This window comes from Canis lupus, chromosome 33, assembly GCF_003254725.2.
Source record: "Canis lupus dingo isolate Sandy chromosome 33, ASM325472v2, whole genome shotgun sequence".
NCBI classification, from domain to species: Eukaryota; Metazoa; Chordata; class Mammalia; order Carnivora; family Canidae; genus Canis; species Canis lupus.
This window is the reverse complement of record NC_064275.1, coordinates 14,141,167-14,160,501: the sequence shown is the minus strand read 5'-3', so window position 1 is coordinate 14,160,501 and position 19,335 is coordinate 14,141,167.

Genomic DNA, 19,335 nt, shown 5'->3' with positions numbered 1-19,335 from the left:
AGCAATAGTTCAGTGTCATTTATTTTACTTTCCACCTAAACTTACATATTTCTGATTTGGGCATCTACATCTCCTTAGCATCTATAAGCAGTCTGAATTCAGTCTGTCTGCTTCAAGCAGAAGCAAAGTGTCTGTGAAATATCAGGCTTCAGAATTTCATTTTAGGTGGATAAAAGTGAGAAGCCCAGAATGGACCCTGAAGTCAGGGGGCCATCTTTCTTTCTTTCTTTCTTTCTTTCTTTCTTTCTTTCTTTCTTTCTCTTGCTGGGAAGGAAACCACATCACTTATAAATGGGCTATTCTATTTTGGACAGAGTGCCAACATATTCAAATCTGTTAATGTCCTAGTTAGATAAACTAAAGAATAAAATGCCAAATTTTCAAGATGTTTATACAAACATTGGTCTTGGCCCTGGACATTCCATCAAAGCTTATCTATGTAGTTAAAGAAAACTATATAAAGTGTTGATTGTCTTGCTTTTTCATCCCCAGTGAGAGGAAGAAAGAGAAAAAGAGAGAGAGAGAGAGAGAGACTTTGTAAGGTAGGACTATAGGCCCTGTAAGATTTAAAATGTAACTAGTTGTCAGGAGGATGGTGGAATAGGAAGTCTTAGTCCTCATTTCTCCACAGAAACCAATTTGACAATGATGTACATACCCCAATGCCTTTATGAGAAGTCTAAAAATCCAGTTAAGAAGTTGCAACACTCCAGATGAGCACAGGACCTTTAAGAGCTGCACTGAAATGTGTAAGAAGAACAATTTCAATTTACTCGCATCAGCCTCACTCCCAAGTCAGGACAGCCTCAGCACCAAGAGAGATGGCCTCAGCCTGCAGTTTCTCCCCGCAGGGCAGGGAGGGAAGTGTGCATCCAATTTTCAGCACACTGCCGAAAGGGCTGGTTTCTGTCTCAACTCACCCAGAGCACTGATGAAACCAGCAGCTAAGCACAAAGGAAAAGAGGGGGACGGCTTGCTGTACCCAGCACAGCTCTACAAGTTTGGGGAGGAAAAAATTCCACAAGAACTTGAGTTTTCTCCATAGGGAAAAAAAAGAAGGAGTGGAGTAGAGTGGCTCCAATGTCCCAACTCTTGATACAGCAGTCAGACACCAGAAGCAAGAGATCTGGGGTTCCTGAAAAGAAACCAAGAAATCCCTGAAATTAGGAATTTACATGCATAAGTCCAGAGAGGACATATCCATAGAAAAGGTTTGAGAGGCTCTCAGCATCTCTATCAAGGCAGATTGGTGAAAGTCTTCTGAAGTGTGAAAGCCAGTCCATAAAGATTGGGAGAGGTGGCTATTTCTTCCAAAGCATAGGCACCAACACAAAGCTACAAAGAAAATGAAGACTGTGAAACAGGACATCAAAGGAACTACAAATAAATCTGCAGTAAATAATCCTAAATAAATGGAGATCCAGGAATAGCCTGACAAAGAATTCAAAATAATCATCTTAAAGAATCTCAGTGAGTGAAGGCTTTAGCTTTCCCCATCGTTAGGAATAATGCATGAACTGTGACTCAGGCCATTCCTGGATATTTCTGCCAAGTATCTCCTGTAGAGTTGTTCCTGATGAAGGCAAGACAGATACTCACTCTGATTCTCAGGATGGAGGAAGAAATAAGCTGAATTTTAAAAGATAATGAATTGAATAGGGACTTCATGGGGCAGGGGGTAGGGATGGGGTGGGGAAGCCTGCTGTCATATAGCAGAGCTTTTCGGCCATGAACTAGGTAATATGTGGAGGTGGAGCAAATATCTGACTAGAAACCTTTCTCTCTTTATAACCTAAAACACCAAAGGCATGAGAGCACATCTAAGGTGGATGAGATCTCTTTGGAAGGATGTTGCCCTTACCTTCACAGGAACTTGGAGGGACCTCCTGTACCTTGCTCTCAAATGAGGCTGGTTCTTTGGTAGAGTAGATCTTTGTGATCATTTTAAACCTCATCAACTTATGTTTAAAGGGTACAACTGTAAGATAGCCCTGTGATGACATCACTGTCTGGAACAGCAGAGTTGGAAAATCTCATCCTCCCTCATTACAGCGATCTTCACCAAACCCCCCAAAGTAGACTGAGGAACATCAAGGGCTGAGCTAGGCTTATGAGGGCCTTCTAAATAAATTTATGATTTGGGTCCCAACAAATGCCAAGTAATCTTGGCTGAGAGAAATGCAGACTGTCAGAATGTACAGTGGCTTGAACCTGATTGGAATAAGCATGAACCATTACCCAGACCTAAAAGTGATAGATTTACCAGGGCCCAGTGTATATTGCACCTAGCATATCCACTGACAGACTTCTTCACGACCTACACCACCGTTCACCATATCCACAGCCCTTCCAGCTCAGAGGAGGGCTGATTGACGTAAAGAGCTGGGATGGTACCATCTTCAGGACACAGCAAAGGAAAGTGCCCCTGAACAAGTGAGCTTGAAAGGCCACCTGGGCTCAAATATGTTTAAACCATATTCTTGAGTTTGGAAATGTTTATACGTATTGGGTCTTGACCTAATGTCTTAAGTGCCCTGACCAATTAGGAGTTTGACTCTCTGGATTGCCATGATAAAAAATTAAAACTTAAGAAAGTACCTCCTATATAATTGCCTGAATGCTTACCTTTAAGAGTACAAAATATCAATAGGATGTTCCTTTGTGCCTGGGAGTAATAAGTGCCACACAGCATAAAACAGTACCAACCCCAACAATAAGGGTATTTAGGTAAAATAACAGTGTTTAGATCTCTCTGATCACTGTTATGAACTTGTTTGTGACAGGTAAATTTTTGGCTGGATTCCAGCCTAATTACTTCAGAATAATGGTTGGATACGAGGTAATTGAGCAGTGATAAGTTCTGCAATATTCCTAGTACTTGGGCAGCTGAAATAGCACCTGGTTGTAAATCATAACCATGTCTAGCTCTTCAGATGAAAATGGGCTCCGGTGCAAAAATTTCTCAGTTTGGGATACAATTCATACCTAAAAAGGGCTGTGACCAATAAAAACATTACCACTGTGAAAATGAACATTAAACCTCCATCCCTTGGGTAATTCTCAGTTTCTCAGTTCAGTGACCAGACCATGTTTTAGATCAGAGCAACCAGAATGACCATAGGATATAATTAGAACCATCTGGCAATTACAAAGAATGTCAATGAACAAAAAACACTGAGCTTGAGGGAAGCCTTAATAAAGGGTCCTCCAGTGCACTGGCCTAGATTGATGTGTTTTGCTTCATGTTTTGTTGTAAATGCTTTATCATACGATTTAATTATTTGTGGTGCTACAGGTCTTTGGCTTCAAGCCTTGCTGAAATAATTCTACTGCTATATCATATTTTGCTTCAGAATGACCAAGGGATCATTTTCCATTGACTACTCTGAAATAAAATATAAGCAAAATTATAAGCCAGAGATACTTGGAGTTTTACAGACTTGAAGAAAAGATATGAAAGACACCAAAATAAACTGTAATCATATACTTAATGCTCGAGACAGGGGATGCTCTGTGCTTCACAGTTTCTGTAAGTACAATTTGAAGAGGCTAAATGATAGAATCTGCCTAGCAATTTAGCAATTTAGGCCCCACGTAGCTTCACATTTATGTCAGGCAAGAGGACCAAGTCAAGGCAGAGGATAGTGAGCTGCCCATGGTATACATGCAAGTCAAATGATATCCGAAGTAGTGATCCTAAAAGATGACCTTACTCAACGTGGAGTGTTAGCTTGATGTCCTAGACCACAAGGACATTAAAGGACAAGTTATTTTTGCCTTGAATTATAGAAGAGTCTTGAAGGGTTTGTGCAAGCCGTGTGGCAAGATGGACCTGGCTTGGGTAGGAATTTCTGCAAACATTAGGAATGAGCTCAGAAGAAAAGGGAACTACTCTACCTGAAGGGTAGCTTTATTTTTTTTTTTTGTCGTTTTTTTTTTTTAATAATAAATTTATTTTTTTATTGGTGTTCAATTTGCCAACAGACAGAATAACACCCAGTGCTCATCCCGTCAAGTGCCCCCCTCAGTGCCCGCCACCCAGTCACCTCCACCCCCCGCCCTCCTCCCCTTCCACCACCCCTAGTTCGTTTCCCAGAGTTAGGAGTCTTCCATGTTCTGTCTCCCCTTCTGATATTTCCTACCCATTTCTTCTCTGAAGGGTAGCTTTAGAGACAATGGTCATCTTTTGGGTATTCAGAAGAGGGGGCTTCACACTATCACATTTTGGAGGAGAATGAGGCTTCCTCCAAAAGGCCAGTTTGCAAAGCTTCCTGCATTTTCTGTGGCAGCCCCCTCTGGAGATTGGAGATTGCGGAGATTATTGCACTGGCAGGAAGTTTTAAAAAGGGGAAAAGTCTTCATGATGTGGGCTGAGGCCATATATAAAGTCTATGCCTGGGCAGCCCAGGGGGCTCAGCGGTTTAGCGCCACCTTCAGCCCAGGGCGTGAGCCTGGAGTCCCGGGATCGAGTCCCACATGGGGCTCCCTGCATGGAGCCTGCTTCTCCCTCTGCCTGTGTCTCTGCCTCTCTCTCTCTCTGTCTGTCTGTCTCTCTCTCTCATGAATAAATAAATAAAATCTTAAAAAAAAAAAGTTTATGCCAACCCAAATCCTGCATCTTTTTTTTTTAAGATTTTATTTATTTATTTGAGAAAAGAGAGCACAAGTGGGAGGAAGGACAGAGGGAGAAGCAGACTCCCTACTGAGCAGGGAGCCCAATGGGGAGCTCAGTCCCAGAACCCTGGGATCATGACCTGAGCTGAAGTCACATTTAACCAACTGAGTCACCCAGGGACCCCTATCTAGAATTGCTTTATCAAGACCTGGTCAGTGACATTGTACTTTCTTCCCATTATATTTTATTCTTCCAGCTGTCTCCTGAGACCTCAACCTTCTATAACCTAGCTGCAGGGCTCTTCAGTCCCTATTTTTCCAGAACTATCCATGTCCCCAATCCCCAGGCATCTTTGTAGTTTTCTCTTCTTTTCTTGTCCTGTCCCAGGAATAAAAGATAAAGCTCTTTCTTCTGGTACTCATTTTTATATTTCTTGAGCTGGTGGCTCCAGAAGGGGCCCAGAACATCTCAGAATTGACTGTGGGTAAGAGAATAGAGACAACAAATGATTCCCAGAGTAAGTGACCTGGGATCCTCACCCATGTTCAGCTCCCTACACTCCACCACATATCCACACCCAGATTCCAGACATCAACAGGTTTAGCACAGATTGTTTTCACTCTTCATAGAACTGATGACTCACCTGTCTAGAATAATCTCAGCCTAGACACAGTGACTTCTTGCAGGGACTCAACGAGGTCAGGATCTCTGAATATATTGCTTGAAAGACTCCCCTGCACCCAGCTCTGTCTACTACCCCAACCCCAAGCACCTGTTTCGCCTCCCTGCCATCTCATTGCACCAGGCCAGCGGGTCTGACTCACTATCCCCGAATCCCCTTCTCCCATCCTTGTTTCCTTGGAGGGTGATGCTGATAGATCTCTGGTTTCTGTCCTTTTCCTCTCCTTCTGTCTATTAAGGTCTGTGTTGTCCCTTCTTTCAAAGACATTTTGCCACTTGTTTATCTGAAAGTCTATGTCCTCTGTCCTCTGGCTTCTTGCCTCCTTCTTCCATGATACTTACTGAACTCCCAAAGGTAGAGAAAGGATAGCCACGGGGTGAAGAAGGGTTAGCGGGATGGAAGTAGGGTAGGCTGAGTTAAGAATTCTTCTCTTGTCAACTTTAAAGATTTCATTGTGTCTGCCCCACACTCCATGCAGGATATCCCATCATTGGTTGTACTTGTCACTATGGCTATTTCTCCTTGAATGTCCTATGGAAAACCGGTGTGCCATTAGACTGGACCACAGCTTGTTGCTGCCACCTACTCTAGAAGAAAGCAGCTAAGCCATTGCTCTTGTGATCTTTAAATAAATCTCAACTCCCATCAGGAAACCCTCACTAAGTAACCTGAGTTATGGCTTCTCAACTCCAATTCCCTCTGCCTGTAACATCTGGGCCCCAGTAATACGTGTGGTCTCTGCATTTTCTGCCTCTATGTCTACCCTCGCTCTAGAAAGTAGGAATTAAGAACTAAAATAATTACTTCTGTTTATTTTCTCCTTCTCCCTCATTTCAAGCTGGTGGCCAGGTTTTGTTAATCCTTGCTTCAAGGCCTTTGGCTAGACTGAAGTACGTAGTGCCAAGTACATGACTCTTCCAGTACCCACTAAAGAACCCATGGCTCTTCCAGTGAGAACCAGTCAAGGTGTTATTGTGTGGGCAGGAAGAGAGGAACATTTTGTCATACTAAGGACAAGGAGAATATACTTCCCTGGGCTAGCGATTGGAAAGAAGCCTAAGATCTCCCTAACTATAAGAATGTTCTTACTTCTCCTTCCTAAGTCCACCTGAGTGAAGTGAAAACACCTCAAAAAAGGGGAGGATCCCATATTTATCAAGGAGACTAGTATCCAGGGAGCTTTGTACCGTGAACATGGTGAGGACCCAGTGGAATTATTGTCCCCAGGGGCCATAGAGTAGGAACAACTCTGGTCTCTGGTAAATGACTGATGATCAAAAGAGATTTCCCCATTTCTTGGCTTTATATAAGATGTCTACTCCACTATAAAGTGGGTAGCCCTGATACAGAGTGAGTTTGAATTTCCTACAAGTCTGGAAGAATGAGGGCTGTAAACTAAAACTGACTTAGAGAACTTAAAAGAAATATGGAACTTCTCGCATAATCCCATGTGTGATCATGGAGGATGCCCCCACCACGTCTCTTAGATCCTAAGTGTTTTCGACTCATCTCAGGAGTGTTGCACTCTGGGAACCAAGACAGAAATCCCATTAAGACCAGTGCCCTCATTGTTAGAAAAGCCTTTATTGAGCTTCTTCTGAGCACTCCAGGGGTGCAAAGGGGAATATGAACTAGCAGTGTCCATGAGGCCAGTGAGGCTCAGGTAACCAAAGGTGGTTTTATCTTAGCTCACATCCTTGTTTTTTGTTTGTCACTGATCACACCTGAAACCTCACTATCGCCTGAGGCAAATAGGGCATTTCTCCTTTTCAAACAGTGACTGGACACAGCCTGGCTCACATTTTTCTGGTAAATTATTAATCTGTCACCAGATTCAGGCACACCTTTGCAAGGCCCACCTCACATTATGAGGATCTGAAAGTGCAAACAACACACAGCTGAGCAAACTGCAGGAAATCAGCTCTCAGCCCCTGGAATTGGAGTCCATTCTAACCGAAGGAGGAACAAAAGCAATGAAGGGATACCAGGAAGGGGGTTGGTATGATTTTTATATCCTAGGCAAGGAAAAGGGAGAGCCAAGATAGAGATTATTTCCTCAACTTCGCTTTTTCCTTTGTGGGGAATAATTGAAGGTTCAAATCAAAAAGCTATCATGAATTTTTAAAATATTTCCTTATTAAAAACAAATATTTTTTAGGGGTGCCTGGGTGACTAAGCATCTGACTCTTGGTTTCAGCTCAGGTCATGATCTCAGAGTTGTGAGATTAAGCCCTGCACCAGGCTGTGTACTCACTGCAGAGTTGGCTTCACGTTCTTTCCTCTCCTTCTCACTCCCCCTCTGCTCCTCTCCCGGCTGGCACTCTCTCCCTCTCTCTCTCTCTCTCTTTCTCTCTCTCTCTCTCTCTCTCTCAAAAATAAATAAATAAATTCTTTAAAAAAAAACCCACCAAATATTTTTTAACTAACACGTATTTAGTGTCTATGGTGTACTATGAATTTTGGCAAGTATTACGTATACAGCAATGGTGAGGATATATGGCCGCTGCTCTTGAGTACTCATTGAGTAGTCAGGGCAATAAAAATATAATTTCAAGGGATGCCTGGGTGGCTCAGTTGGTTAAACTTCTGCCTTAGGTTGAGGTCATGATTCAGGAGTCCTGGGATCAAGCCCTGAGCCCCACATGAGCAAGGAGCTTGCTTCTCCCTCTGCCCCTCACCGTGCTTGTGCTCTTGCTCTCTCTCTCTTTCAAATAAATAAATAAAATCTTTAAAAAATATATAATTTCAAAATCATGAAGTAAGTGCTATGTGGAAAGGGTACCTCAGATACAAAAGCAGCACCAATTTAACCACCTGAAAGATGCTGAGAGGATGAGAGAGAGCTGAGGTGAGGTGACTAGTAAAGCCTCCCACATAGTAGGCTCAGAATTAGCAGGAGCTCTTACTGTTTTGTCATCAGTTAAGTAGACTGGGCACAGGGCCCAGGTCTCACATGGTGAGTAAAGGTGGGATTCAGACTTCTACTTTCAGTGGCTCTATTACTCTTTTAAAACAATTTTCCAAAATATTTGTAAAAGGTTTTCCATTTATTAATGAAAATCAAAATGCTCTGTATATCTCCCATTTCAAAGGAAATGAATGCTTTCACCTCTTGGACATTTTGGGTTTTGTTTTGTTTTGTTTTGTTTTTGCAATGGAGCTATATACAGGCAAGCAGATGAGAAGAACCACTGTTTGCCTTAGTGATCTGGAACTAAGCATTCTCCTTTATGTTTTTTCTCATGTTTCTCTGCTCAGAATCACTACCAAAAAGTTCTCTATCGCCAGTGTGAGGGTTACAAAGCAAACATCTAAATGTTAAGAAAAAGCATGAACTTGAGATAGTTGTATAATCGCTGTGTGCCTCTATCTCCTCATGTATAAAATGGGGATAGCAATAATGCACACCTCATAAGGATGTGGAAAGACTGACTAGGTAACATATATAAAACATCACATAAATATTAGCTTTAATTGTTTATGCAATTAAAATATCTTTAATATGACTTCTCCAAAGCACCAATTCAGAGCCTAGTACATAGTAAGTGCTCTGGAGTATTATTTATCTTGCCAATGGTACTGCTTCAAAAATATTACTATCTGCCATTGACATTAAACTCTTTCTCGTCTACGCCAAATCATCGCTTTTTCTACTGCAAACAGCAGTGAATCTAGCAGAATAAGGCCTTCATCAACAGCAAGGAGATCAAGCAAGGAGACGGTGAACTGTGCCAGGGATCCATCCATTTATCATTCCAGAAAAGATAAAGAAGACACTTCTGAAGCATTAACTTATGAGCCTAGAATTCTAAATTACATCACCTATAAATCTAAGCTCCCCCCGAATGGGACTTATACCTGAGCTGAGAGCTGAAGAATAATGGTGTTATTTATCTGCCGGGGCCTCGTGGAGAGCAGAGGTCCCGGAATTAACACTGATAATCAAGACCGCTGAAGAAGGGCCGACCACTCTAAATCAGCCCACGTATTTCATCTGGCAACAGTCTCTGTCGTATGATTCAGACAATTCTAATTGTCGTATAATTCTCAGGAAACCAGAGGGCCATCAACAGGAAATTCTCTGGCTAGAGTTTGTTTTGCTGGCTTTGGGTAGTTTTGAAAGGAGTAGTATTTCTTTTTATTCTGCAATTGTAATTAGCAAGATTTAAAAAAAAAACAACTCCTCACTGGTGGTTTTAGCCTTCTCTTTCCTCCTTCTTCAAGAATTTAACATTCCATGGTGGTTTAAATGCAGGGTTTACGTTTTAGAAGAAAATTGGAATTGCTCATTAGTGTTGGTTTTTTTCCCTTCATTTTAGATTAAACTGTCTAGTTAGTGACTGGAAAAGAACAAAGATTTTTAAAAATTGCTTGTTCTCTAAGGACAATTACTATAGACTTTAATGATGTTTAAAAAAATTTTTTTAAATCACTAAATGAAGCTCAGATCAAATTGAGCACACTCCAAATCACCTAGTAACTATTAAAGAAATGCCCCAGCAGAAGGAGAAAAACCCATTTCTTTTGAACTCAAGAAAAACTAACAGCACATAACAATTTCCTAATGTTCTGCTTAAAAAGTGTTTTATACAGTCAACAAAGGCACACCATTTCTGAGATGAGATAATTGGAAATGTGCCTTGATTTTTGATATTCTAAAAAGCAACCTGCTAGGAGATTTGGGAAGGGCTTCGTATTTGGGAAAAGATAAGAGCTGTAGCAGAACCACACGCAAGTATGGTTACTAGTCCTGGCAGCACCATGTTAGGCACAATGATGACAGCGTATAGCGTGATTTCTTTTCTGGCAGTGCTGAAAATCAACTTGGAGAGCTGTAATCAACCCAAGGGCAGTAATTAAAGTAGAAAATCAAGAGCAAGTTCAGAAACAAAAGGCATCATTTTGGTCCAGCTCTCGGGAGACAAAAGTCACAGGAGATAATGATACAGTGACAAGAAGAAAGAAGACAGGTAGGAGGAAGAGCTCGTCCTGGCTCTGCCACTAATTCGTTTTTGACTTTGAACAAGTTCCTGAAACTCCCTGGACTTCTGGTCCCTGTCGTCGAGAGGTAAAAGGTGGGAATGAAGCATGAGCTCACCATAGGAAAGCAAATTTAGTTGTCCGGCTGGGTGCCAGGCAACCCTCTTTTGATGCATTGCAAGACATCCCTAGGTGACTATATCTGTCTTAGAATCCAAAGAAAATTGGACTTTCTGGAAGGGATGAACAAAGTAAAATCTCTCCTGTCTAGGTTTTCACTGACTTGTGGAGAAGAAAAACTTTTAACACTCATGCATATAAAAGGCACATAATAAATGTCGACGTGAACAGTTTGTTGTCATTCGTGCTAGTTCATTCACCACGATTCCTTATCATTGAGGGACATACAGGATGTTGCATTTATTTCCTGTAAAATGGAAAAATACCTGCCTTGACAATAGCTTTCAGCCTTCCTGGTAATTAAATGCAAATTAAAGTAAGATAACATTTTCATTTATCAGACTGGCAGAGATTAAAAGAATAGTATTACCCAGTGTTTGTGTGAATGTGTAAGGAAATGGACACTTTCACATGCTGCTGTTGGGAGTGGAACTGATTCTATTCTTTCCAGAATGACAACCGGACAATACCATTTTCAAGACGTAGATTAAAAAGAGCATATTTTAAAGCCAGCATTCTCATTTCTAGAACTTTCTCTTGAGGAACCAAGAGTCCCACAATACATATAAGATTGTTTGCTCCTGTAACACTATTTAAGATAGAAATAGATGTGCCTGCCTTCCATCCTGGGTGAGTCTCCCATTGGGTGAGTCGTTTTCAGCTCCACGTTCAGTCTTCTAGCGGATTGGCAAGACCTGAAATTCCAACTGGAACTACATCATTGGCTCTTCTGGTTCTCCAGCTCAGCAACAGAAGTTTCTGGATATAGTCAGCCTCTGTAATCATGCCACATTGGAATACTGCAGCCGTGGCTGAGGAGGGATCTTCGTGAGGCATCACGGGCATCCGTGGTGACTGCAGAAGCTTGAGGGCTTCAAGGGGAAGGTGGAGTGGCCATTTTTTGCAACTTCGACCTGGGTCTGTGGGTGATAACATTTGCAGTGACTCTAGATTTATTTTTTCCTTTATGCAGTTTTGAAATTTTCTACAGTGACTCCTCCACCCAAAAGATGCTGAAAGAATGAGAAACTGAGGTGAGGTGACTAGTAAAGCCTCTCACACAGTAAGTTCTCAATTAGCAGGAGCTCTTACTGTTCTCTCAGCAGTTAGGTGGACATATGGGCACATGGGCCCAGGCCTCACATGATGAGTAAAGGTGGGATTCAGGCTTCTATTTTCAGTGCCTCTATTACTTTTAAAAAACATTTTTCAAAACATTTGTAAAAGATTTTCCATTTATTAATGAAAATCTAAATGGCCTGTATGACTCTTGTTTCAAAGGAAATGAGTGCCTTTGCCTCTTGGACTTTTTTTTTTTTTCTTGCAGTGGGGATAGGCAAGCAGATGAGAAGAACCACCATTTGCCTTAGTGACCCAGAACTCACCATTTTTCGTTGTGTTTTTTCTCATATCTCTGCTCAGAATCAAAACATTCTCTATAGTCAATGACAGGGTTAAATAGCAAACACCTGAACACTGGGGAAAAGCATGGCATTTGAAAATTATTTCTCCCAGTTTCAGAATTTTGATTAAGAAAACTGAGAAACCACAAGTTTCTATATGATGTGTGAGTCACATTCTAGAAGTAGAAGATCTTTTGATAAAAAATTGACTCCATTGATGCTTAACAAGGCCAGTAGGTCACAGGACACCATCTCCCTGCCTTGGGATGACTGTATTTAATATTCTAAAGACAAATTAAACAGGAATATCATCTTAGTCGTCCTTAAGAATTACTAAGAAAGCTTGACTCTGCCTTGATTTTTTTGTGTTCCCAAAGAGTTGGGTTCCTCCCTCCCTCACTGACTCTCTTTCCCTCCTTTCATTCTGTTACATCCTCACTTCTTTCCCTTTCTTGCCAACCTCCTCACCTGCCCTGTGCCTGAGCCTGCTTCCTTCTCTGAGAGTCACAGTGAACTGGGGTCAAATCAGCAATGCTGTATCAGTTATGTGTCAGTCACTCTTCACACGTGAAGAAGTCTTGGTCCTTCTCTGTAGAGTCTAAAAATAGTCTAGTTGATGTTTTCTTTCTGCATAAGTAAAACCTGGTAATCACTAAAAAAAGAGCTACAGTCAAGCCAAAAAAGGAATATCAAAGCATCTGTAATCTACCATCCAGAAAACCACTGTTCTATTTAGAACGTATATTTCCAGTGTGTTGCTATGCATATAAAACATTTTTAACGAAAACTAGATCATAATCTCATATGGTTTTCTAACCTATTACCTTTCCACTTAAACATTATACAAATTTTTCCACGTCATCCAAAATTCTCTAACATTCTTTGCCATTTCAATGTAACAGACATTTCTTTAGAACAACTGTTATACAACTCTATTATCTTATACAAACCAGAAGAGGACCAGACAAACACAGTTCTATTTGCAGATGCAAAACAAATACAAGTCAGGTGTTAGAAAGTGGGTGGACAAGGTGTTGTGAAAGCAAATACCCAGGAGATTAAATCTTGACCAGAACTAAAAAAGAGTTCCTAAGGGAATGGCTGTACTGTGTAATGAGAATGCAGGTATTCCGGTGTATAGATGCACCTGGAGACGTTATCTGCTCCTAGCTGAGGCTTCCTCACCTAGTTGGGTCTACCAGGTGTTCCTTTATATTTTAATATTATGCTTCATAACTCCTGTTAGACATCTGTGTGTAAATAGGCTTGTTTCTTTACCTTTGTCAATCAAGAGGGTATTTGCTATCCAACAGGTGTCTCCTAGGCCTGTGATTTAATAATGTTTACACAGGGGAAACGGCAACTCTTTATCTCCAGTCTGGCCCCAACCTCAGAGATGCCTGCTGAATGCACTGCAGGTACATTGCCTGGGCTCAAATTCCAGACAAGAGACAAGAGAGGGGAACGTTTATCTCCCCGTCTTGACTTCTTTCCTCATCTGTAAAATGCCAGCCATTATCCCACTTCATAAACATGTCATGGGGATCAAGTTAGAAAATTGTGATTATCTGGTGTAAAGTTAGGATTATTATTATTGATATTGGTAGTCGTAGCAGTATTCATTCATCCATTTGGCTGACAATGATAGGAAGAAAGAGGGATGGAAGCCTGATGTCTCATACAACCGCATATTCCCAAATGACTAGTGGTCTCTAGATTGCTCCGAGCACTTCTGGAATGAGGTACCTCACCAAGACCACTTAGAGAGGCCACAGAGTCACCTTCCTGCCATGCTCCAGACAACTTCATTGCCTGAAGGATTTTCCTTCTTTCTTGTTTATTCTGCATCATTTCTTCAAATTATTGCCCCAACTCTCTGTACAAGGGGAACTTACTCCCTTTAAGAAATACTCTGAGTAGGACCTCCTGGGATAAAAATCACCAAATATTCTTGACATCAAGGAAGCCCCAGGATCCCTTCCCCAAACCAGTCCTCTCAGTCATATGCCCTATTTGATGATGCTTCCCAGCAGAATTCAGACCCATGATCTCTCTTCTCCATTTCTGCTGTGTTTTGTGGGGCATCTTTTACATTATATATTTTCTCTGACTAAATTTGGAGGTCAGGTGCCCCTGCTTTTCTTCTGCCTAGTAAATATCCACCTTTAATTTTATATTTAGAGAGAAAAGATGGACTGAGGGGAACATACTTGCAATATGCAATTCAGGCCATCAACTTATGCAGGAAGTCTTCAGTCAAATATTTAGGTCAACATATTTCTTCTCTAAGAGGGAAAGAATATATTTATAACTATCATCATTGGAGTAAATGTTGTCCAGCTTTGATTAGGAGACTTGGGAAAGCAGAGGAGTAGTTTACTGCTTTGTGACTGCTTTTGAGGATAGCATCTTACCTTATGGGTCTCAGAGCCTTACTATCCTCATCTTAAAATGGAGTGAATAATACCTGCCAACATCACAGAATGTCATGAAGCTCACACCGTATTTGTGAAAGTGACTTTCAAATGTTGAATTTTGTAAAATGTAATTATTGTCATTATAAACGAGCTGACTCTTTCTTAGGTATAATTTCTTAGAAGTCCATGGAGGCGATGTTAGTTACCCTTCAACAAATTTCAATTATTTAAGAAATAAAATATAGTACTTTCAAATTCATTTCATGTATTTCTGTTGCTAAGTATTACTAGTAGTTTTAAATTTGGTTATGATATTTCACAAAACAGCTAAGAATATTTAACAGACTTGATCTCATCATCAAAAGATTTTTTGTGTGTTTCACATTTTTAACCTTTCATGCTATAGCATTAGCACCTCTGATTTAAGGCTGGGCACAGGAAGCAGATGGCAGATATAATTGCTGAGAGTTGATGTCTGGTCTCAGGAAAGCTGGTATTGCAGTGACATAATTTGCTTCCATTGACCAACAGGTGCCTCCTCGCCTGCTCTGTGACTACCTTCTGAGAAGCAGAACCAGCATGGCTTTTGAGTCAGACTGACCTGGCTTCAAGTTTTAGCTGGGTCTTTTCACTTTAGTTATTTTCCTTCTGCATTTAAAATTTAAAAAATAAATAAATAAATAAAAATTTTAAGTTTTTTCATTTTAATTATTTTGTTTAAGCTGAGATACTAAGTCCTACCTTGCAGCGTGTTTGAGGACTAAAGTGAGGAGTATTAAGTAACACACCTGGGATTTAGAGATTAAAAAAAAAAAATGTCTCCTTTCTTCTTCTTCCACCTCCAAACTGATGCTCTGGTATCTCCGGCTGAGTCCCCAGCCGTTTAGCTTGAGCAAAGGGAGGGTCGAGTTAACATGGAGCTCAGTTGCTGCATATCCTCCAGTTGGAAGGATTCTGCTGTACAAGACTATTTCCTAGGTAGGGTGCTAATTGGTTGGTCATATGGAATATAAGTGAATTCAGATCTTTGTCTTGATGAATGCCTTCTCATTGAATATGCGCCTATTTATCACAGGATAGCAATGACAATTTTTCGCAGAAAGAAATGTTTCTAATTTACATATATGTGCCTGATGCATGAAGTGCGTTTTATAAATCACTATGTCATCACCACCAAAAAATGCCCTCTAGCCATATTAAAAAGAGCCCATGACAAGGGACCTATCAAATTGAATGGAAAGGCCATAAAACCATCAGTTCATTTGACATAAAACTGATATATTATGTGATAATGCTTCAAGTAGAACCCGGGACCCCATTCATCACATAGGCTGTTCGTTGGCTAGGTTCTGAGCTGTGTGTTAATGAAACCGTCACGCTCTGCTCAAGCTGCAGATTGCAGGCCCCGGTCAGCACTGGGGGCCTACACACCAGAAAGTGTTCCCACTGAAAATATGGTTTGTTCACTAGTGAACTTTTCTGGGAGAAAGTTGTAACAGGACAGAGGTCCCACAGCTTCTTGGGGATAGTGTCTTCACAGGTAAAGGGTGAGACAAGATCCATGGTTCTTGGTAAGAGAATTGCATTGGGCTCATCTGGCTAGCCTATAAAGGCGCAGGGGCTAGGGCCCCATCCTGGGGGCAGGACCTGGGTATCCCGCTTTAAAAAGATCTCATGATGGTTCCAATGCTCACCCTGGGTTTAGCTTTTCTTTTTTCTTTTTTCTTTTTTCTTTTTTTTTAAGATCTATTTATTTATTAGAGAGAGAGAGAGAGACCACAAGGGCAGGGGGTGGGGGATCCTCAAGCAGGCTCCCTGATGAGCATGGAGCTGGATGCAGGGCTCCACCCCAGGGCCCTGGGATCATTACCTGAGCCGAAATCAAGAGTGAGACTCTTAATTGACTGAGCCACCCAGGCACCCCCGGGTTTAGCCTTTTTACTCAGTGTCATTACAGCACTAGCAGCATCAGGATCTGCTGGCACTTTGTTAGAAATGCGGAATCTCAGACCTACAAAGTTGGAATCTGAATTCTAACAAATTGCCATCAACTCAATGCCTAGTAAAATTGGAGCAGCATTAGAGAAGTATCTCACAGCCTTGGCCTCATGTTAATTAATATCCCTTGGGGAGCTTTTAACATCCCAATGCCCAGCTGTGTCACAGACTCTAATAAAAATCTCTGGGAGTGGAGCCCAGGCATCAGAGTTTTATCTCCCCAGGTGATTCTAATGTGTAGACACGCTTGAGAACTACTAGCTTAGAACCTCGTTTACAGTGTATACCCGAGGCTTCAGCTGGTCCTGAACACAGAACACTGATGGGAACACGCAGAATCAGTGGTTTAAGGAGGCAGCTTGAAGTAACAGCAGAAAAGAGGAGAGGTATTCTTTGCTGAGTTCCTCCTTCACTCAGGTATTGTTTCACTCTTTTATCTATAGCTTCAAGACAATGCTACCAGGTAGGAATTGTTAAATATTTTTTAAATTAGAAAATTGTGGCTCAAAGAGGTAAAGTGATTTGCCCAGAGTTGTAAAGCTAGTGAACACTGTGTATCCCGCACCAGAAGTCTTGCTCTCTGCTATACTACCCTCCCCTCTTAGAACCCTCAGAAGGTTCTTCTCCCTCTGTACCTCCCAGGATATATTAGATTTTTTTTTTTTTTTTAGTGAGAGCACAATTCCAGAAGTGATAGGTAGAAATAGGATGATTGTTTTTCCCAGAACCATTCTGCAAGTGTCATCAGCATGGAATGTAGAGAAATATCCAAACTCAAAACTTTCTGGGTTAGGATCAGTAGAAACCTGGAGGAGCCCAGATTTGCCCCGCTGGGTGGTGGAGCCAGGTGGGGCCTTATCTTTGTGTCTTTATTCCAGTTAACTAATGCAATCTCCTTAGTACGTAATGACCATACTATGTGAAATTTAGTGCTCACTTAAAAAAAAAAAAAAACACAACTTGAGATATAATTGACATAAGCTGTGCATATTTAAAGCCTACAACTTGGTAAGTGTTTATATATATATACACACATTTGTGAGACTATCACCACAATCAAGGTAACAAACACATCTGCCACTCCCTGAGATTTTTCTTTCATTAAAATATTTCATTTATTTGAGAGAGAGAGAACAGGGAGAGAAGCAGAGGGAGAGAGACAAGCAGACTCCATACGGAGCATGGAGCCCAAGGTGGGCTCGATACTACAACCCTGAGATCATGACCTGAGCAGAAATCCAGAGTTGGCCACTTAACAGACTGAGCCACCCAGGTGCCCCACTACATTTTTCTTTGTGCTTCTTTGCAATAACTCTTTCCTGTCCCTCCCCACTCCCAGGCTACCACTGATCTGCTGTCAGAAATAGGTTTGCCTTTTCTAGAATTTTGTACAAATGGAATTATACAATGTTTACTCCTTTATTAGTCTGGCTTCTTTCAATAATTATTTAATGTGAGATCCATCTAAGTTGTTGCACGTATCAAGTGTTTGTTTTATCATTTACCTATTTACCTGGTGAGGGTTTGTGAAACAGTAAAAAAATATATTTTTGGTTTTTGTCCCTAGTTCCTTACACATTCATCCTGAAACCCTTGGAATTCTCCGAGGAAGGCGTATTTTTAGGATGCTAATGAGATGACTCTTGGCTGAAAGGCCCTTAGCTTCAGGATGGAAGCTGGTCACCAGAGAGACCAAGTCATTTTGGAACATTCAGCCCCACCCCCACATTTCCAGTGAGGGGAGAGGAACTAGAGATTGAATTAATTACCAGTCGCCAATGATTTAATCAGCCACACCTGTGTAAGGGAACCTTCATAAAACCTCATAAACGAGGTTCAGAAAAGCTTCCAAGCTGGAGAGCACATCAAGGTCCTGGAAGGGTTATATATCTAGAGAAGGCCTGGAAGCTTCATGTCCCTTCCCCCATACCTTGCCCTATTCATCTCTTCCATCTAGCTGTTTTCGGGTTGTATTGTTTGTGATAAACTGATAATAGTAGAGTGCTTTTCTGAGTTCTGTGAGCAATTTTAGCTAATTACCAATCCTGAGGCAAGGGTCATGAGAACCCCTTTAGTCCAGTCACTCAGAAATACCTCCAGGGACTTGTGAGTGGAATCTGAAGTTGGGGACGTCTCGTGGTTCTAAGCTCTAACCTGTGAGGTCTGTGCTAACTCCGGGTAGTTAACTTCAGAATTGAACCGCGTTGTAGGACATCCATTTGGTGTCCAGAGAGTTGGAAAATTCATTGTTGGTGTGGAAAAGACCCCATGCATTTGGTGTCAGAAATATTGTGAGTAAAAACAGCTAAGACAGGTATGGTTGTATAACCCCTAAACTGGAAAACTCCAACAAAGTTTCTATGAACATTATGTATGAGGCTTTGCATGGTCCTATGTTTTCATTTCCCTTGGATAAATATCTAGGAGTGGAATGGTTAGGTCATATAGAAGATGTATGTTTTTTGTAAGAAAATTCCAAACTATTTTCCAAAGCGGCATTTTATATCCCCAAAAGCAGTATGTGAAAGTTTCATATGCTCTATCTACTTACCTACACTTGATATGTTCAATCTTTTAAACTTCAGACATTCTAATAACATCTCCTTGTGGTTTTAGTTAGCACTTTCCAGATGACTAATGAGCATCTTTTATATATTTATTGGAATGCGTGTGTGATCCATTCTAATTTTTTGCCCTTTTTCATAGGGTTCTTTTCCTATTATTGCATTTTGAGGGCTTGCTATACATACTGGGTAAATGTAAGTTATGTGATTTTAAAAATGTTTTCTTTCAATCTATGACTTGCCTTTTAAAAAAAAGAAGATTTTATTTACTTATTTTAGAGAGCAAGTATGCATGGGGAGTAGGGGGGGAGGCAAGGGGAGAGGGAAAGAGAGTCTTCAGCAAACTGAGCAGACACCGATAATGTCAGGTATAGTATTCCTGATTATAGGGTGTTTTTCTTTAAGCACTTTGAACATATCATGCCACTCTCTTCTAGCCTTCAAAGTTTCTTCTGAAAAATCAGTGGAAAGCCCAATGGGGGTTTCCTTCTTATGA